The sequence below is a fragment of the Balaenoptera physalus genome (assembly GCF_965194825.1).
Source record: "Balaenoptera physalus genome assembly, chromosome: 5".
NCBI classification, from domain to species: Eukaryota; Metazoa; Chordata; class Mammalia; order Artiodactyla; family Balaenopteridae; genus Balaenoptera; species Balaenoptera physalus.
The window spans coordinates 100782352-100805198 of record NC_138884.1 but is presented as its reverse complement, the minus strand read 5'-3'; the positions used below and the strand labels follow the sequence as shown (position 1 = coordinate 100805198).

Below are 22847 nucleotides of genomic sequence, written 5' to 3'. Positions count from 1 at the left end.
CATTAGAATTGCAGTTCTAACCTGAACCAGTGCCTTCTCCATTACTTGTCTAATAGTAGAACAGTGGCTGAGCTTGGGTAGTCCAGTTCTTGGCTTTTAATGGTGTGATACAAAAGCAATTAGTTGTATTCCTGAGATTTCCTGGGATGTTTCTGAGTTTAGCTGTATTGTTTGGAAAGCATTAGTGTGGAAGGACAAATTATACCCTGGTACTAGATAAATTTATTTTACATAGCATCTTCCAGAGCTCTACAAATTGCTTCACACTGAGAAATGGAACACCACGTTCTCAATCACTAGTTGAGGTACCCAGGCAGGTCTTTGTTCACTTCTTATTCTGTAGGCTAAACCAGAGCTCTTTTTATTCTCTCCATGATGATCATCAGAAACAAAGGCCTTTAGTAACTTCGTTGAAGATTTGTAACTCTCTGAATTGTGTACATATTACTGAAGCTTCCTTGCTTTCCAAAGTGAGCCTGTGGTATTGCTCTGGAGTCTCAATTATCTCCCTTTGCTATAGAACAGAGATGCCAGGTAAGATTTCATTGCTTCTTGCCACCTCTCAGACAAATGAACCAGCAGAGCGAAAAACGAATATCAAACTCATTAATGGGCTTTGAGGGTCACCAACTGAAATACTACCTAAATCAGTTGGAGGACGAAGAGGCTGAATTATAAGAAATGGGATGACATGCTGACGAGTCCTATCTCCATGAAAACAGATGATTCTGTAGGTTTCTGAACAGATGGACATTCATCTTATATTTTGCTGAGGCTATTGGCAAGTACCTCTGGCTGAACAGTTTAAAATAAAGGTGAAAAATCATTCCGGTTCAGTAAAATCTCTGCACAGACCTTTCTTGGTCTTCTCCAAGGAATCACTTTGTGAAAATACAGAGTATCAGTCCCTTGGGTCTTGGACCACTGAAAGTCTGGCATAAACCAGGAGGACCCCTGATCCCAGGAAATAATACCTACCTGTGAATACCTGGCCTGTGTTTAGTATTTTTTAGTTTTATGCTTGTGGAATTAAAATCAGCATTGTGGGAATTCCCATTCTTCTGTCTTCACACCCACACAAACCAGTAGTTTTTCTCCTCTCCACAAGTGGATAGTTCCAGTTAAAAGAGATAATTTGGTGCCCTCCAGTGGCTCAACCTGACAGCCTTTCTCTTGACCTCTCAAGCTCTTTTATGCCTGTGGGAAGGGTGCATCTCAGTACATCTTTGGAGGGCTTCTTGGTTGCTTACATGTAACCACCACTCTTAGGAGAGGGATCCAGCATCCCCTTAATACTGTGTAATTCTCAGAGGAGAAGGAATTGGAGAACAAAGACAAACTTCCCAGGCTTTTCTTTGTACAAAGAACTAAAAACAATGAAAATCAAGCATTAAAAAAAATCCCAGTCCTAGCACCATCACTTTTAATTATATGGTCTTATAAAAGCTACTTATCCTTTTAGCCCACATGTATTTTCTATGGAGTAAAGGGTGGGGCTAGATGATCTTTACCACTCAGTGATTCCGAAATCCTATGGAAGGGAAAAATGTTTCTAGATTACTTTTACTCTTCAACACTTGATAGAATGGCTTTTATGATTTTGACAACTTGATTTGCTTTAAGAGTTTAGAAAAGAAGTTGCAATAAAATGCCCACATAAGGCATGCATGGTACAAGTGAGTATGCATCTAACATACCCAAAGATTCTTGTTGCTCCTGCCCTTTAGGATGATTAGATAGTACCTTGAAAAGTCATCAAGAGAAAGCATTCTAACTTCTTTGTTTGTTGAGGATGGAGAACATATAATTGCATTCCTACAGCACTAAGTTAGTGCTCGGTCCACTGTGATCAATAGATCACTAAACTAATAAACAAATGAATGGAGGAAAAAAGGAATATTTGTCTTAACTCCTGTAATGCATAAGCAGAGAAAGAGACAATATTTATGCTATAAGGAGCAAGAAAAAAATCCACCTAGGCCTTAAATTATCATTTTTCTTTCTTTCCCTGACCCCTAACTCAACTTGAATCTTACCATTAGAGTGAAATTTATCCCTTAGGGTAACAGCAGTCTATTTCCAGCTATCCTCTTTATAGAAGCAGTTGTCTGGGAAGAATAATGAAACCAGTAGTTTTTCTCCTCTCCACAAGTTACCCACTATAGCGGGTAGCAGAAGCTCAATAAAAGGTTGTTGAATAAATAAAGGAATGTATCAGGTATTATTAGTCATGAGCATTCTTGCAAGAATTGAGTTGGATATTAGCGGATCAGTCCCACGAATAGAGGTGCAAAGTGAGAAGAAGCTGGCGGTAGTGGTGGCTGTAAAAGTGGGGGCTTGGTGGTGACGGTTGTAACCCCCTAGAGCATGAAAACTTGTTTAAGGCAAGCAGCTCTGTTTGGAACAATGTCTGTGGGGACATTGGTTAGGCAGAAGAATACACTTTTATGCTAGACTTCTGCTGCATGATACAGTAGCTACTAACCACATGTGACTATTGAACACTTGAAGTATGGCTAGTTCAAATCGAGATGGCTAGTCCACATTAAGATGTGCTCTAAGAATAAAGTACACACTGAGTTTTGAAGACCAGATTGTAACAATGGTAAGAAGTGATTGGATTCTGAGTATATGTTGAAGTTGACACCCACAGGATTTGCTGACAGATTGAATGTGGGGTTTGAGATGTAGGAGTCAAGAATGGGCTCTAAGGATGGATTTTCTATTAATTGAGGTGAGGGAGTGTACTCCAGAGGAGGTATGAAGAGAGTCAGTCTGGAAGATGTTAAATGATTCCTTCAAGGTTACCCTGGTAAGACGTAGAGAAATAGAGTTCTTCAGGATGAATAGGAACTCAGAGATCTGCTGTTTTATCTTTTTATTTTATAGATGAAGAATTTGAGGTCTAGTGAAGAGGAGTGACTTCATCAATGTCACACAGCAAATGAAGAACAGAGTTTCTAAAGTAGATTCCCTGAGGATAGGCTAGTGATTCTTTTCTTGCCATTATGCTACCCCTATAAAAATTAAAATGAAACCAGGTTTAACTATGTTTTTAAATACATGAAGGAAAGAAGAATCACTAAAGACACTTTTAAGGAGAACCTTAAAAATCTCCATGTAAAGCAAATGCCAGACTCTTGGTTGTTAGTACTAGCTAGGTAATTGGCTACCCCACTTGATTTTTGTATGAATGAATTACTCCCTCTTCAACACTTAAAGTCAAGGAGAACAATGGTAACTATCTCTTGGGAGAAAAAGTCTTCATAAAGAATCACAATTTTCTGGAATTTCCTAGTGGTCCAGTGGTTAGGAGTCTGTGCTTCCACTGTAGGGGGGCACCAGTTGGTTCCCTGGTCAGAGAACTAAGATTCTGCAAGCCGTGCAGCGCAGCCAAAAAAAAAAAAAAAAAAAAAAAGTAACAAAATATTTCATCCTCAGCCCTAAAAACTCTCATGGCTTACATCAAAACAAGGGAGACAGAAAAATATAATAGATCATGGACTACAAAGCCATATTTTAAAAATCCAGAATAAGAGCTCAGTATATATTAAAGTGGTTGAGATTATATATCTGCTTGAATGTGAGACCCAGATGTGTGATTGTCTCTTCATCTGATCCTTATCCCCATTGATTTTTTCATAAAAAAGTTGAACCAGTATGGTATTTAGTGTTTTGTTTGTTTGTTTGTAATGGACTTTTAGCATCAGTCAGCTATTGCCACAACGATGCTGCATAACAAACCACTTGAAAGCTTCAGTGGCCTACTGTGTAATAAAGAATTTGGCTAGCCTTTGTCCCCAATTCCTAGGAGGTAGACCCTAAATCCTTGCAATCTTCTGAGGGATAGGAGTGGCTTTGTTAGTCATGATAGGTCCTGGTAGTTTATGCTAACTCAGGATGGGGGCTGGCCATGCCAAAAAGACCAACCATGTGATTAGAGGGTTGGGGAAGCCATGTGATACCCGTCGGACCTCTGGAGAGAGGAGAGAGACTGGAGAGTGAGCCACATAGGCAATGATTTAGTCAATCATGACTATGTGAACATCAAAGTTTGCCTGAGCTCCCCTGGTTGACAATGTTCTGAGTATTGTCAAATGTCAGTGTGCCAGGAGGGCAATGCATTCCGACTCTATGGGGAGAGAGGACAATGAAAGTTTCATGTTTGGAAACCTCCCAGACCTTGCCCTACACATCAATCCCTTTGGCTGGTTCTGATTTGAATCCTTTTCTATAATAAAACTGTAATCGTAAGTATAGTGCTTTCTTGAGTTTTTTGAGGAATCTTGACAAATTATTGAACCTGAGGGAGTAGTAGGGACCCCCAAATTTATAACAAGTTGATCAGAAATGAGGGTATCCTAGGGATCCTCAAACATGTGACTGGTGTCTAACAAGAAGGCAGTCTTAGGGAGGATTGTGCCCTTAACCTGTGAGGTTTGGCTTAACTATAGGTAATTGGTGTCAGAAGTCATGGCACTTACAGATATAAACATTTTCATTTCTTGTCAGTTGTGCATCTGAGGGTCAGCTGGGACAGCTCTGTTTTAGACTGTGGATTGTTCAGATCCAAGTGGTAGGTCTGACCCATGTACCTCATTATGGATTTCAGGCTGAAGGGCAGTGGATACCTACAGTATGTTCTCCTCATGGTGATGACAAAAGCACAAAAGAATAAACCCAACTGCACAAGCACATTTTAAACATTTACTCACATCACGTCTAATAACATTTCATTGGTCTAAACAATGTGGACAATCCAAACGTTAGTGGGTGGGATATACAATCATGCCTATGGTGAGGCCATGGCAAGGGTGTGGATGTGTAATTCTGCTATGAGGAGAATGATGAATTGAAACCATTGTTTGATATTCCGTACATTTACTGAGGATGTCATAGTGAGAGGAAGCCTGCATTGCATACTCAGAGCAAATGCTCTCCAATGCTGTGTCATCTGATAGCTCTGATCTCAAGTTTACCCTCTCCCAAGGCACTGCACATGTCTCTTCTTAGGAGTTCTCTCCCACAGTGCTCAATGTCTCATTTGCTGCCCTGAGAAACTCTCTTCTTGTTTTAAATATGCATATTCCAAAATAACAACAACAACAACAGACTCAAAGCTCTAGTGCTAACAGAACTCATCTTTCTTTAGATGCAGTTTTGTGGTCATTTTGTAGCTGTTGTTGACTACCAATTGTTATCCATATGATCTCAAGCAAGTACATAACATTCCTATGCCTTGGTTTTCTAATCTGCAAAATGGACATAATATTACCTGCCTCACAGGATTGAAGTGACAATCCAATGAAATAGTACATTTAAACTCTTAGAACTATGACTGAAACAGTCATTGTTTACTTATTATTATTCTTAATAATAAAAAAGAAGTAAAGTTTCCATAGAACTTATGTGTTAGACATTCTTCTAAGACCTTTACATGCGTGAATTCATTTAATCTTAAAAATAACACTATCAGATAGGTATTTTGCAGTTTGGTTTTTCTTCCTCATTTTACACAGGATGAAATTGAAACCCAGGGAAATTTAGTCATTGGCTTAAGTCACGCAGTCTGTAGGAGGCAGAGATGGAATTTGAACTCAAGCAGTTAGGTACCTGTATCCACACTCTTAACCTCCATACACTATGTTGTCATCTCGAGAGCTCAATGAATGTTGTTGTTGCTGTTGTTTTTATTTGAGTATGACTTTTAGATCTTACGCCTGCATGAAGAGTCTTATAAAAGATGTTCTTTCAAGCACATTCAGTGATATTCATAAGAATACCTTAGGTAAATATAATTTTTTCCCCCACCTCTTTGCATTTATTTATTTCCACTTGGTTATAAGCAGGGTTTCATGCCTTTGAATATAAAAAACATACAATATGACAGGAAAAACAAAGAACTTTGGCTTAGAAAGGGACTACTTTTTTCATTTAGTAACAAATTTACTAAAGTTCTTCCATGGGCTCTCAAAGGGGGATGTGTGTGATGTCTTGGAATATGCTGTCAATGACACAGCAGTACAAAAACAGTGGCAAGTAGTGATTGAACTTTTCTTATAGCGTCTGTCAACCAAACCCTCCAACAAAGTGCCAAACACAGTATTGTATGAACAATTCTGTGAGAGGCTAAATCATAGCTAGTGTTGTGCAGCCTCGTAACCCAGCTTGAAGCATCTAGCAGCAATTCTTCTCAAGTTCCAAATGTAATTATAAAGTAGTATGATTTATTTTTTAATAAGGACATTGGAATTGTACATCCAAATGAGTGCTATCATTCCAAGTCATCACCTTGGGAGGTTGTGAATCTGTGCTAATGATGCAACTGTGGCTCAAAACTGTTTCTGAAAATATGCATTCAGTGCCAGCTTAAGGAATCAAAGTCCATGGTTTCAATTTTTTATGGTCCTAAATTGCAACACTCAATTTTGTCCCCAGCCATCTGACCCACCACACTCATCTCACCCAAAGATTTATAAAATATCTTTGGCTGTTTCAAAATATAAAGGCATCCTTAAAGAAGGTAGATTTGCTGCCAATAAAGATGATCAAAATAACTTGATTGGAATTTCAAAGTGCCAGTATATAACATCCCTATCTTCCACTGCTGAATTTGGAAACAGCTAAGAGACAGATGCAGGAGTTCCATAGTTAGAGAGCAACTTACCACATTAACAGTGTTAATGCTGATTGAAACATCTGACTTGAGATCTCTGGAAATGTGTTACCTTGGTGATCTATCAACCCTGGTATAAGACAGAGGGATCCACCCAAGCCGTGACGGATGGGGCAGAAGCAGATGTCGGTGCAGGGGCAGGCTCCTTGCCCATGGTGACCAGAACAGTATGCACATCTTGGGCCGCCCTGCAGTAATGGAGGGAGGAGAGAGAAGTGTAGGAAGACAGTCCCCAGGGCCTCCAGGTTTGTATTAGATTCATTACAGCTAAATGAGAAACATGGGCCAGTAAATGGCACCTAACAAACAAGGAACTCATCCCTGCTCCTAGGAGACACTGCACTGAGGTAAGCAGCCAGCACTTGATGTTGATGTTGATGTTGCCTCATGGAAACATGAGGCCAAGGGAAAGGAGGGGAACCCCTAAATAATATCCCTAAGACTGTGAATGCAGAGAGGTTGTGAGAAAATGCTCCAGTTCTAGAATGAATACAGACACTCTCAAGGTGACCATTCTAAAGGGAATAAATTTATCTGGTTGAACAGAGTTTAGCATTTTAGTAAAGTGATCATTGCAATGGCTTTATACAATCCGTTTACAAAATCTAATGCATTGTACACGTATACCATAGGTATGAAAGAAAGTCATGTGCAAAGCTTGCAAGTTAATTGGGCTGCAGTTTTGCAGGACCTAAAATGATACTCCAGCAGTGAGGGGTTCTGATCACTGGAAAAGAGTCTCAGGTGTTCATCCTCAGACATTAGCTGGGCTAATCACATCAGGGCAGAAGACCATGACTCTAGAATGTGTCAGAAATACACAGAGAGATTCCCTAGTCTGGTAAAATCAATGCTTGCAGGCCTAAAAATGTTTGTTTTTAACCCCATGGACAAGATTATTGCGCATGATGTACTTATTTATGAACATTCAAAATACAATGATTAAGTAAAGGTATAAAGAGAGGAAGAAAACATGAGAAATTATGAGAGAAGGTACCATTTCTCTTGTACAAAAGTTTTTAATGCATCCCAAATGGATAAACACATTTGATAACTCCAGCAAATATTTATCTATACCAATAAACAGTAAATAGAAAAATGTAATTCTTGAATTGGATATTGTTTAATAAAACTATAAGATTAAGTACATAGTATATGTGTTCTAAATTGACTTCTGGCAGTTTATTTAAGATATCTCCTAGTGTTAACAAATATTATAGTATTTCTGAGTATTTGAAGACCGGTTTACTGATCACCTTCTAACTATTGCCAGTCCCTCTGTCCAAACCCTGTTTCCCTCTATTTTTACCCCCATTCTACTGTTTCCATCTAATCACACCTATATGAGCTCCTTTCCACTTCTAATTTAGTCATTTACAGGCAGGTATGGTGTTGTACTCTTTAGGTTATATAAACCTGACTCAGAAACAGGTACTTCTTTTAGTGAGATTATAATCTAGAAAGGGAAAAAAGGATAAATTCCTCTGACCTAAGCAGAGTGTAGTCAATACTATGGACCAAAACAGAAAATGTGCTGTAGAAATTCAGAGACGAGAGTGGTTATTTCTATCTGGCAATATCAAGGAGGGTTTCATGGAAGAAGTAACATTGAAGCCGGATCTTGAAGTGGTAAGGCCTGAGCACGAAGCGATGGGGAGAGGGAGGCACAACCAACAGAAGGCACTCAGGTTTGGAAATAGAAACTTGTAGGACATTCCCTAAGATTACGCAGTAATTGGTTTGCCAAAGGGTAAAATGAGAAATAAAATTGGAAAGAGTGTAAGGTCAGGTTTTAGATGATGTCAAACGCTTAATAAGTAACCAGAGCAATCAAGCACCATCAGATAGGAGACCAGACCTGTATGGTCAGACCAGATCTGTGGCCCTGGTAGAATAATCAAGCATCAATAAGAAAAATGCATAGAGTATCAAAAGGCTGAAGATGAAGGGGAAACTTTGGAGGCTGTTGCAAATGTCAGGTTAGAGATAATATTCTTGGGTTTACTCAGAACTCTTTTTCTCCACTTAACGGCTTGCTGCACCCAACACATGATAACCCAGCACAGAATTCTTCTCTGACTCAACTAGTTTGTGTCTCTCCTTCAACGTAAGTCAGATCTTCACTGGCTTCAATGTAATCAGCCATCTGTAGATTGAGATCCCCTGCCATCCGACACACATGTGTGCACGCACATCCGTGTACGCGTGCACATAACCAGTTTTATTCTGGACCTATGGATGTCTCCAAGAAAATAGGCAAGCAATTATTCTGTTAAAGCATGACTTGAACCAGACCTATGTTCTCTGTTTTAATCTTTACAAATTGCAAAGTTTACCTCTCACCGTTTTTTCTTGTCCTGTGCCCCTTCTATTCTCTGTTTTTGAAACTCATGACATACGCAAGTTACACAGAATGCCAAGTATAGGTCAAAAGCCAGCCTTATGAAAAACAAGATAGAGTCTGCTGTTTAATGCAAGGTAGTTTAATATTTCAAATAACACATTTCGATTTTGTAGTGGAGAGGCAATATGAAATGACTCTTTTTTTTTTTTTTTTTTGGCTATGTTGCGTCTTCGTTTCTGTGCGAGGGCTTTCTCTAGTTGCGGCAAGCAGGGACCACTCTTGATCGCGGTGCGCGAGCCTCTCACTCTCGCGGCCTCTCTTGTTGCGGAGCACAGACTCCAGACACGCAGGCTCAGTAGTTGTAGCTCACGGGCCTAGTTGCTCCGTGGCATGTGGGATCTTCCCACACCACGGCTCGAACCTGTATCCGCTGCATTAGCAGGTAGATTCTCAACCACTGCGCCACCAGGGAAGCCCATGAAATGACTCTTGAATCTCTTACTTCTACTCAGAAAATTTGATCCTAACCAAAGTGTCCAATTCTAGTTTTCTTGAAAGAAAGACCAGGCCTATTCATCTTCATATTTCCAGTGTCTGGCACAGGCCTGGTACACAGTAGGTACCCTGAAAACACTGGCTGAATGAATGGATGGATGAATGAATGAATGAATGTATTATTGTTTTCCATTATATTTTATAACATTATAAAAATAGCATTTTGTTGGACTGTTTATACTTTGACTTGGGCCATAGAATCTTTCCAATTATCTCTGTTTTATTCCTTTATTATTATCTTGAACCATTTATTCACTCCTTTCCTTTGCTTTCCTGTCTCCCTCAATTTTCCACTTCGCCTTTAAAGAGCATGATGAATATTAATTATGTTTTAATATATAAAAATAGCACCGTCATTGCCTTTGATTTTTCTTTGACTTGTCCTTACTCTTTCCCATGTCTCTTTTGATTTCCCATTATTTTATGCGAAGTTAAATCTACGAGCCCCCTTTTCTTATTTTATCCTCTCACTTCTTGCCTTTGCAGCTGCCTTTTCCTTTACTTTGCTTTAACTATTTTTTTTCTCATTGTCTTCAAATTGTTTATGGTCATATCCATCACTTTATACAGGTAGCATCTAAATGCAAATATTCTCCCAGAAAAATTACAGGGTGGCAGAGGAAAATAATGCTTTGAAATAAACACTGTATATTCAATTGGCTTCTGAATCAGCTACAGCTAAACAAATGCCTAATAGCAGTCCTTAGAGAGACAAGATTAGTATGTTTTGAAATTAGAAGTTATCTTTTTCTTTTTCTCTATCTTCCCTTTCCTTTTTTTTCTTTTATGATATCATAAAGGATTCTTGCAAATGAAGAAGGAGATTTTAGTTGAAACTTTTGGCTTCTTATCACAGAGTGCATGTGTGTCTTTAGACACACAGATGAAGAAATGGAATCTGGGAGGGGGAAATAGCAATTTAACTTGCACATAAGTCATTTTAGACCAAAGGAATGAAGATTTTCTATGCCATTCAGTCCTTTTGTCACGTATGTGACTCATAAAAACGTTCTTAAAGCGTTCAAAACCGTGAGAATCATCAACTGTACTTGACTAAGGTAAACCTCTGGTTAATGATGGAGCTGGTATTGTCTAAAGTCAGATCAGAGTCTACCTATGGAAAGAGCACAGGTTTAGAGACACCAAACTAATTTAAATGTCGTTTTGGCATTTACTAGCTCTGTGGCTTTGGGCAAGATGTAACCTGTTTGAGCCCCCAAAACAGGGTGAATTCTAATGACTTCAAAGGATTTATGAGAGTGAAATGAAGCATTGCCTACAAAGAACTTATGAGAGTGTCTAACACTCTTTGGAACTGTAACTTGTAAAGTCACACCACTACTATTATTGATAATAACATGTATGTAATAACTATAAACACTCACTCTTCTTGAATATGCAGTGACATTTCTCACATTCTTGCCTTTGCACATGCAGCTCTCTTTTCCTAAAATGCTATCCCTTGAGTTCATCATTTAACATAGTGAACTTTTATTCATCCTTCAAAACCCATCTGTTCATAAATCATCTCTTCAGGAAGTTTGCCCTGACCTACTTGAGGAGAACTGATGACTTCACTCATTGAATCATTCAACCAATATTTACCCAGTGCCTTCTGTGTCCACACACTATTCTAGCAAATAAGGAAATGGTTGAGAACAAAACATTAAAAAAAAATCCCTGCCTCATGGAGCTTACATTCCAGTAGGGTACATGAACAATAATCAAAATAAGTAAGTGAAATATAGAGAATGAAAGATAGTTATCAGTGCTATGGAGAAAATAAAGCAGGAAAGAGTACAGGATGCTAAGGCTGGGGCGAGGGGTAGTTTCAATTGAAACAGGTTGGTTGGCAAAGACATATGAAAAAAGATGTGAAGGAGGAGAAAGAATGAACCACTTGGAAACTAGGGGAAGAATGTTCCAGAGAGAGAAACAGTAAATGCAAAGTCTCTGGAGAGCCACTTTTTCTTTATGTTACCTCTGTCCCATATCTAATTCTATTAGTACATTTATTAAAATATTTAGTAATTATCGATTATTAAAATTTTAATTAAATATATTTTATATTATATAAAGTATATATTTTAAAATTACGTATTTAAGTGTCTGAGGCTATGAGGCCAAGGATTGTGTCTTATGGATCTCCGTATTCTTATTATGTGGTATAGGATCTGGTCTTCACCGGGTGCTCAAAAATGTCCATTCAATTAAACTTAATAATGACGCTAATCTTCCTTGACAGAGCGGGTGCAGCGTTTCAACTGCTGACTGATCAGGTCAGGAGGTTTTGTCATGAGGTGGTATTTTGTTGTTGGTTACAAAGCAGTGGACATATTCCTTTGGGTTCTCTTGCATTTTCCTCCCCTTTTGTGAAACAGCTTCCTCGAAGTTTACTCTCGGATCAGAAGGAGATTTGGGGTGCAGTGGCAGCAATTGGCATTGTACAATAGAATAAACAATTGGTAGATTTTAGCTTTCTTTGGTAGCAGTTCTCACTAGTTTTGCTGTTTGCAGTAATTAAGTGGGAGGCATGGCATCTTAAGGATGGAAGGGACCTAGTAGCAGCTAGTTCAGGTGTCATGAACTCCCACGCCTTAGAGTCAGGTAGGTGACGTAGAGTAGTGGGATTCTGGCTAATGGAGAGCGACACGTTGTTTAAACATGCCAACTGTACATCAAATCCAGACATTTGGCCTCAAGCTTAAATGAAGGTTGAGTATCTTTAGGGTGTTCTGAAGCAGCTGTAAATCTGTATGTTGTGTAAAAACTCTTAATTTTTCAACGTTGGCAACATATTTAATTTAAAAAATTATATACATATATATGCCAAAACAAAATGCCAAACAAAACATGCCTGGGTCCTGAATACAGCCATTTTTAGTCTTATATTTAGTTAAACTCTCCCATTTTATTGGTAGGGAAAATGAGATGTAGAAAAACCAAGTGCCTTGTCCAGTCACAGAGCTTGGGCAGGGGCAGGGGCAGGAATGGAAGCTCCCAAAATCCAGGCAAGAGTGGACATGATTTCATGTCCTCAAATGCAGATCATGTCTCCTTGTTTTAAAATAAACATGCAGCTCTGATATTCAAATGCATTCATAAACCTCATATTTCCTTTTGCTTTCAGTTTGTTTGAAGGCTTAGTGTAGAAACAGTTTCTGTTACATCAAAGATCAAAACATCGGGGTTTGGAACATTATGTGCTCATTAGAGTTAGTGTCAAACCTATCTCCCAGGCTCATACCTACCTGCCGTTGAAGGGAACACGTCTCATCAACTATTTATGGAAGACCCCAGGGGCTTCCTCTTGAGAGAAGCTGAACGTGTAATTTTCACCACTGCATGGCAACTGCCACATTTCCTCCACCTCTGCCTCTGCTCTCAAACAACCCTTTAATAGTCACTGGTATTAACACTGACGTAAGTTTGACCTACCAAATTCATGATTCTTAAATTGGCTCCCTTAATTTTGCTTGAGGCCAGTGTCTCTACACTAACAGCACGCTATGGAAAAAGGGAGAATTCGGTCCCTACTCACACATTCCGTCATGCCATTTTTTGTTATGCTGATACCAAGGAAATCTTTGTTGCCTTTCCAGTGTTCCAGAAAACTGTGTGTGTGTATTTGTGTGTGTGTATGCATGTGTGTGTAACACAGAGAGAGAGAGATTGATCTTTCAGTTTTAATTTATAGACATTATCAAAGGATAATTTACTGATATGAGAAAATAATAATGATACAATACTAAATACTAATTAAATGTTTTTTGATAATTTCAGTTTTCATAATCTGCAAACATTTATTAGAAGCTAATTGTTTAATTAATTAAGCATTTCTTGGTCCATTTTTTTGAGTTAGGTTTTTTGCAATATAATTTACATTACTAAAAGTTACCCTCTTAAGTAGACAGTTTGATGAGTTTTGACAGATGTAAACAATCTATAACTACAATCATAATCAAGATATGGAACAATTTCTTCCCCCCAAAAGTTTCCTTGAATCCTTTTTCAGTCTATCTCTGCCTCTCACCTCAGTCCCTGGCAACCAGTGATATATTTTGTATTTCTATAGTATTGTCTTTTCTAGAATGTCAAATAAATGGGCTCATACAGTCATGGACTCATATGTAGTCATTCACATAAGCCTTTTTCCACGTAACAAATGCTTTAGAGATTCCTCCACAATGTTGTATTATCAGTAGTTTGCTCTTACTGTTGAGCAGTATTCTATTGTATCAATATACCACAATGTATTTATCCATTACCAGTTAATAGAAATTTGAATTGTTCCCAGTAGTTGGCTATTATGAATATCACTCTTATGTGCATTTGCATGCAAGTCTTGGGGGAACAAGTGTTTTCATATCTCTTAGAGTAGGATTGCTGGATTGTATGATAAAGGTATGTATAACTTACAAGAAATGACCCCACTATTTTCCACCGTGGCTGTATCATGTCCACCAGCAATGTATATGACTTGGAATTGCTCCACAAATTTACCCACATTTGGTATTATCAGTCTTTTAAATTTTAGGTATTTGGGATGGTTAATTTTATGTCACATTGATTGATGAAGCCACAGGGCCCAGATATTTGGTCAAACATTATTGTGGGTGTTTCTGTGAGGGTGTTTTGAATGAGATTTACATTGAAAATGGTGGAATTTGAGTAAAGCAGATTTTTCTCCATGATGTGGGTGGGCCTCATCTAATCAGTTGAAGGCTGGAATAGACCAAAAGGCAGAACTGCATTGAGCAAAAAGGGGTTCTGCCAGCAGACTTTCTTCATATGCAATATTAGCTCTTCTTGCTTTTCCGGCAGTCTGCCTTTGGACTTAAACTGCAACTTCTTCCTGAGTTTCAAGTCTGTTGGCTTCTTCCATCAGATTTTGGATTAATCGAGCTTCCGCAATTGCAAGACAAAATTTCTTAAAATAAATCTTTTTCTCTCTATATATATACACATCCTATTGGTTCTGTTTATCTAGAGAACTCTAATACAATGTTGTGGTAGGCTTATGATGATATATTATTGTAGTTTTAATTTGAATTTCTCTGATAACTAGTGATGTTGGACATTTTTAATGTGCTCAGGGTCATTTGTATACCATCTTTTATGAAGTGACTCTTCAAATAATTACCCACATATACTTTGGGGGAATGGAGAGAGCAGGATTGTTTGTCTTCCCATTATTAACTTGCAAAAATTCTTTACATATTCTGGATACAAGTCCTTCATATGATATGTTCCTTCCAATCATTTTCTCCCCATGAGTGGCTTGTATTTTCATTTTCTTAATAATGTCTTTAGAGGAACAGAAGTTTTAAATTTTGATGAAACCCAGCAATCAATTTTCTTTTATGGTTCATATTTGTGTCCTATTTAAGGAATTTTTACTTATTCCAAGTTTGCAAAGATCTTCCCCTATATTTTCTTCTAGGTATTTTATAGTTTTAGGTCTTATATTTAGGTTTATGATTCATTTAGAGAAAATTTTTGTACATGTTGTAAGGTAAGGATTGAGATTCACTTGTGTGCACATGGTTATCAAATTGTTCCAACACTATTGTTGAAATCTGTCTATCTTTTCCCACTGAATTACCTTTCACTTTTCAAAAAAAAGCAACTAATTGATATTTGTTGTTCTATTTATGAATTCTCTATTCTATTTCACTGATCTGTATTTCTCTTCTTATACCAATGATACTGTAAATTTAGAGTGAATCTTGAGGTCAGAGAGTATGACTCTTCCAAATTTTTTCATTTTCCAAATTATTCTGGCTATGATAGATCTTTTGTATTCCCATATAAATTTTATATTCAACATGTAATTTTTGCAAAAACATGCTGTGGTTATCACTGAGATTATGTTAACCATGTAGATATATTTGGAAATAATTGATGTCTTAACAATAATGAATCTTCCAATTCATGAGCTCTGTATTTCTCTCCATTTCTCTATGATTTCTTTAATTTCTCTCAGCAGTGATTTGAAGTTTTCAGTGTTCAGATCTTGCACACATTTTGTTGAATTAATCCCTAAATGTTTTATGTCTTTAATGCTATTGTAAATGGCATTTTAAAAAATTGATTTCCAAGTGTTCACTTATTGTGTGGAGAATTATAACTGACTTTTGAATATTGAGTCTCTATTCTGCAACCTTACTAAACTCATGTATTAGTTTTAGTAGTTTTAAAATTTCTTAGGATTCTCTATATAAATGATTTTGTTGTCTGCAAGTGGCAATAGTTTAAAATAATTCTTTAATTAACTGATTAATTCTTTCACCATTAAGTATAATGTTATATATAGCTTTCCTGTATATACTCTTTTTCAGGCCCAACAAGTACTCTTGTATTCTTAGATCACTGTGAGTTTTTTTCATGATGAATGCTACATTTTTTCAAGTGTTTTTTCTGCATTTATTAAGATGATCATTTTTTTTTTAACATCTTTATTGGAGTATAATTGCTTTACAATGGTGTGTTAGTTTCTGCTGTATAACAAAGTGAATCAGCTATACATATACATATATCCCCATATTCCCTCCCTCTTGCATCTCCCTCCCACCCTCCCTATCCCACCCCTCTATGTGGTCACAAAGCACCAAGCTGATCTCCCTGTGCTATGCAGCTGCTTCCCACTAGCTACCTATTTTACCTTTGGTAGTGTATATATGTCCATGCCACTCTCTCACTTTGTCCCAGCTTACCCTTCACCCTCCCCATATCCTCAAGTCCATTCTCTAGTAGGTCTGTGTCTTTATTCCCATCTTGCCCCTAGGTTCTTCATGACCTTTTTTTTTTTTTTATTCCATATATGTGTGTTAGCATATGGTATTTGTTTTTCTCTTTCTGACTTACTTCACTCTGTATGACAGACTCTATGTCCATCCACCTCACTACAAATAACTCAATTTCATTTCTTTTTATGGCTGAGTAATATTCCATTGTATATATGTGCCACATCTTCTTTATCCATTCATCTGTTGATGGACACTTAGATTGCTTCCATGTCCTGGCTATTGTAAATAGAGCTGCAATGAACATTGTGATACATGACTCTTTTTGAATTATGGTTTTCTCAGGGTATATGCCCAGTAGTGGGATTGCTGGGTCATATGGTAGTTCTATTTTTATTTTTTTAAGGGACTTGCATACTGTTCTCCATAGTGGTTGTATCAATTTACATTCCCACCAACAGTGCAATAGGGTTCCCTTTTCTCCACACCCTCTCCAGCATTTATAAGATGATCATTTGTTTTTTCTTCTCTTGTTTGTCGATTTAATGGTTTACATTGATTAATTTTCAAATGTTGAACCAAACTTTCATCCTTAGCATAAACCTCACATGTTCATGATGTATTATCTTTTTTATGTATTGCTGGATTCAATTTGCTAATTTTTTGCTAATGATTGTTGTGTCTACATTCATAAGATATATTGATCTGTGGTTTTTTGTTTGTTGGATTATCTTTATTTGCTTTTGGTATTAAGGTAATATTAACTTAAAGAGTTGGGGAGTATTCCATTTCTTCTATTTTCAGGAAGAGTTTGTGTCAAATTTGTAATATTTCTTCCTTAAATATTGGGTAGATTTCATTAATGAAGCCATCTAGGCTTGGAGTCTCCCCAACCCCTTTATACCTCTGATTGAAGGCTTTTAATTATAAATTTGATTTCTTTAATAGATATAGGGCTATTTATATTATCTATTTCCTTTGGAATGAACTTTGGTAATTTGAATCTTTCAAAGAATTTTGTCTATCACATCTAAGTTGTGACTATAGTCACAAGACTATAGTTTTTTTAAGTTTATTGAGCCACATCAGAGAGTAGATACACAGAATAATTTCCTATCTCAAACACCAGAAGTTACACAGTTTTCATAGTTTAAAGTAAAGGACCTACACAGGTGGACTAGGAGAAAAAAATAGAGATTCTGAGATCTCATTATCTCTTAAATATTTAACTAATAATCATGCTTTGAGAATGTGATTTTATACAATTACCTAAAATATTTTCTTACAACATTTGATATCTGCAATGATGTAGAGTTAGATGAAATTATTTTTAAAGTAGATTAAAAAAGAGGCTATACATAGTAGTGATCTCTCTTATCTCCTTGAGCCTTGAGGGCAAGTGGGCAAGGGCTTGTGAACATCATAAGAAATAAAAGAAAACAAACAGTACTTAGTCTGTGAAAACAAGATTGGAGATTCCTATGCTCATAAGGTGTTCAAAATATTCAAATCAGGGTCACTTATTGCATTGCGTGTGGATTAATCCAATGTTCCTGAGATTTCTTCAGATTTTCTCTTTAATTTATGCAGTTTTTATTCTTTTTTTAAACAAGTATAGTTGATTTACAACATTGGGCCCATCTCTGCTGTACAGCAAAGTGACTCAGTTATACACGTATATACTTTCATTTTTTTATATTCTTTTTCAGTATGATTTATCCCAGGAAATTGGATATAGTTCCCTGTGCTACATAGTAAGACCTTGTTGTTCATCCAGTCTAAATGTAATAGTTTGTATCTACCAACCCCAAACTCCCAGTCCATCCCTTTCTCTCTGCTCCCCTCCCCTTGAGAGGTTGTGAGATCAATCACAAGTCTGACCTCTATGTCTGTGAGTCCATTTCTGTTTTGTAGGTAAGTTTATTTGTGTCATATATTAGAATGCACATATAAGTGATATCATATGTTATTTGTCTTTCTCTTTCTGACTTACTTCACTTAGTATGATAAGCTCTAGTTGCATCCATGTTGTTGCAAATGGCATTATTTTGTTCTTTTTTATTGCTGAGTAATTATTCCATTGTATACATGTACCACATCTTCTTTATCCATTCATCTGTCAATGGACATTTAAGTTGTTTCCATGTTTTGGCTATTGTGAATAGTGCTGCTATGAAAGAAAGACTCATATTTCTTATTCCATATTTATTCTTTTTAGTAAGGAGGCTTATGTTATCCTATTTGTTAAAGAATAGTTGAAGAATTAGCAGAAAACAATTTTCTAATTGTTCTGTCACCCAAAAAAATGCATTCAAGTTTTGCCATATTTTCTTCCACCTCCCTTTATGCCTTACCCACCCTCCGCCCCTGGACAGGTGGCATCTGTTTGGTTTTCACAGGGTTGTAATGACATTTATCTGTATTTCTGAATCTGACTCTAAAACAGAGAAATGTTAAATGTCTACTTTCTTTCATTATAAGTATTCTTATGATGAAAGATAATGAATCAAAACAAAATTCTTTTCATTTGACTTTTTCTTTCCAGATGGTATTGTGAAATATCATCAGTGCCTCAATATTCTTGGGGATTCATTACTGGGACCAATTCAGTGAAATTTATTTTATAAATTGATGTTCCTTCTTAGCTTTGTGGTGAGCAGGTTAGTTTTTGGACTAGTGGATATTCGTACAGGAAAATCCACAACCTTTTTATACCAAAATTTATTCACTATTCAGATGTTAATTTTGTTCAACTTTTGGTTGGCTGATAAATACATGATGTCTTTGCTCAGGCTGCTATAACAAAATACTGTTGACTGGATGGCTTAAACAACAGAGATTTATTTCTCACAGTTCTGGAGGCTGGTAAATATGAGATTAGGGTGCTGGTATGGTGGGATTCTAGTGAGAACTCTCTTGTTTTGCAGATAGTTGCCTTCTTGCTGTATCTTCACAAGGCAGAAAGAGGAAAGAGAAAGTAAGCTCTCTGATCTCCTCTTATGAGGGAACTAATCTCATCATGAGGACTCCACCCTCATGACTTCTTTTAAACCTAATTATCTCCCGAAGCCCCCCCTTCCAAATAGCATCACATTCACGGTTAGGCCTTCAAGATATGAATTTTGGAGGGACACAAACATTCAGTCCATAACACACACATATATGAAGATATACATATATATATAGACAGAAAGATACATATGAAGATATACCAATAGACAGATGAAGATACAACTAAGAAACCTATATATATATAATGTATCTATTTATATATTTCAAAAATGCATACATGTGTATATCTATATCTTCATATATACCGTCACATATATATCAGCCAACCAAAAGTTGGAGTACACACACACACAGTCATATGTAAATATAAATGTAATGGTGTCTGAGTTTTCATATAACTAAGAATGTATTTTTCTTTCAAGCATGAAGGGGAATGTGGTAGAAAGCTTCTTGTAAAAACCCTTCTCCTGTAGCCCTGTAAATGTTGCCATATTGCCGTCAGACTTTCACTGTTTTAGATGAGAAGCTGGAGGTTAATTTTTTTAAATAACTAAATTTAGTTTTTGTTCCTATATAAATAACCCCCTCCCATTTTTTTATATGTAGGACATTTAAAAAAATAATTGTAATAGAAAATTTCTACTGGAATGTAATATAAAAATTTTGCCAGAGCAGATATGCTTAGTCTTTTCATTTGTTTTGCCAGTAACTTGATAAGCCTATCACCGTTGTATTACTTTTCTATTGCTGAATAACTAATGACAAACTTAGCGTCTTAATACAATACCCATTTATTATCTCACAGTTTCTGTGGGTCAGGAGTCTGTACACAGCTTGATTGTGTCCTATCTTATGGCCTCACTAGGCTACGTCTAGTGTTGACCGCTTCCAACTCATTCAAGCTGTAGGCAGAATACATTTTCTTACAGTAGGATGACTAAATGCTCTGGATTTTTGCTCCTTGTAGGCTGCAGGTTGCCCCCAGCTCCTAGAAGATTTCTGGTTCCATAGGCCCTCTCACAACATGGCAGCTTGCTTCTTAAAACGAGCACAGAGAATCTCTATCTGCAAAAACAGGATTTTATATTACGAAGTGTAATCACGAGAGTGACATTTCATCACCTTTGCCACTTTCTTTTGGTTAGAAGTAAGTGATAGTTTCTGCAGGTATTCAAGGAAGAGGAGTGTAGAAGAGTCACTTTAGGGTGTGTCCACCACAAACCCACTCAGGAAATATTTTCTTTAACTCTAATGATTGGTTCTCCAAATATTTCATTTTCTTCCTTAGCAACAATAGTAATTCATAGTTTTCTTAGACTGGGATTCTGTACTTGTAAGGATCTTTTAGATGCTAGTGACAGAAATTCAGTTCTAACCAGTTTAAGCAAAAACAGGAGTTTAATGTAAGGATGCTGGGCTAGGTTAAGGACCACAGGCTAGGCAGAGTTGAAAAGAGCAATGGAAAAGTCAAAAAGTAGCAGGAACAATGGAAGTGAGGAAAGTCTGTTCTTTCAGTGGTTCTTGTCTCATCTCTGCCTTGCTCTACAGGTTGCCTGTCTGTTTCTCTCTCTTGCTACACACTGGCTTTCTTTGCCTCAGTTCTCAGGCTAGACAACAAAGGAATAAATGAATTAGCAAACATAATGCCATTGGAACACTGTTGGTAATGACTAGTGTCCAGCAACTGTGAGCTACTGTTTTGTTCTCTTATTAGTGTTAGTTTTATTATTGTTGTACCTTGCATATTCTTTTGTACCTGGGGAGAAGCTCCATTGCTAAGTAAGGCTGGAGATGCAATCTCATAGTTCTTCAGGAGAATTTCAACTTTCTCTCCTTTTCAAAATATTTTATTGTTTGCCTTTTTCTTGTGCATTCTCTAAGATCTCAAATCTTTCTTCTCTATCACCCATTCTATTTTCTACTATATCAGTTATACTATTCACTCATTTCAATGCAGAATTTCTGTAATTAACTCCATCTTTCTTTCTCCCCAGACTTTCTTTTCCAACTGTTTCCCCTTTCTTCATATGCTATTGGTCTTTTTATCACAGTCTGTTCTCTCCTGTGGCTTTCTGCTTTGCTTACATAGAGGCCATACTGTTTATATACTTGTAAGAATATAAAACATTTTCCAAAACTTGTTTCTAGCTATTATAATACATAGTTTTCAGAGATATGTTTCTTCTCTGTGCTCTTAAGATGAAATTGTTTTTTTTTCTTAATTTCAAAATCCCCCACCTCCATGAGGTTGTGATTTTATGTTGAGTTCTCTTATGTGATGAAGATAGACCTTTCACAACAGGTACATAAAAGATGCTGCTGTATCCCTTCACTACTCTATCTCTGGGCTGGCTATAGCTTCCTACTACAAGCATCTCGGATTCTGCACCTGAGGCTTCTCCAACATGCTTGGGTACAGAAATGCCAGAGAATTGGCATCCCTGAGGGTAGTCCTCATGGGGGTAGCCCAAGGTGGAATGGGAGTTCCCCAGCTTCTTAAATTCTCAGTTGGGACAACTTTAAGGCATGCTCTAAGCTCTTTCCCAGAGGTCTGCAGTGGGTCTGAGCACCAGTTTCTCATAGCAAAACTTGCTTGTTAATACATTTGTATTGGCTCCCTTCCCTTTTGTTCATTACTTCTTCATTCCCTGATGGAAGCTTCTTGGGACCTCCTCCCGTATAATCTACTTGCACCCCAACCTTATCTCAGTCTCTTCTTCTAGGGGAGCCCATCTTAAATCAAGTCATCTGTCAACAAATCAGGTGAATAATTTCCTCTTGGGTGCTAATTAGATAATTGTTTTGGATTTAGAGCTGGAGAGCAAAGTGAGGCACATTGTTCACAATCTCAAACAGATTTTCATTTGGCTCTACATTGATCAATTACTGCTCCCTGACAGTGAACAAAGGTCAGGAAAGTTGTACCACCGAATGTACTCTGTTTTCCCCATCTTTGCCTCACTCACAGTCCTTTACTTGTAGGGCTTATAAGTTGTAGTGCACTGAACCCTTTGTCTTCATGTTTCCTCTCGTTATTTTCTGAAACTTTCCATCTAGGACTAGATACAGAACAAGATGTTGTTTAAGTTGGAATAACACTCTATCCAAAAGAGCAGAATCTACAGAGAGATGGTCTGAGACCCAGTTTTTTTTTTTTTTTTTTAAATTTTATTTATTTATTTTTGGCTGTGTTGGGTCTTTGTTTCTGTGCGAGGGCTCTCTCTAGTTGCGGCAAGCGGGGGCCACTCTTCATCGTGGTGTGCGGGCCTGTCACTGTCGCAGCCTCTCTTGTTGTGGAGCACAGGCTCCAGACGTGCAGGATCAGTAGTTGTGGCTCACGGGCCCAGTTGCTCCGCGGCATGTGAGGTCTTCCCAGACCAGGGCTTGAACCCATGTCCCCTGCATTGGTAGGCAGATTCTCAACCACTGCACAGCCCTGAGACCTAGTTTTTGAATGCATTCAATTCTTTATGAAAATGCTGTGTTCTGAATTTGCTATGGTCAAGAGGAAAAA

At 37.4% G+C, this 22847-nt stretch overlaps 1 long non-coding RNA gene across 13 annotated transcripts in view; it reads left to right on the top strand.

Annotated features, from left to right (window-relative positions):
- LOC309660941 overlaps positions 1–22847 on the top strand; it is a 244056-nt gene that overhangs the window by 146033 nt on the left and 75176 nt on the right. The gene's annotated exons all lie outside the window — the stretch shown is intronic.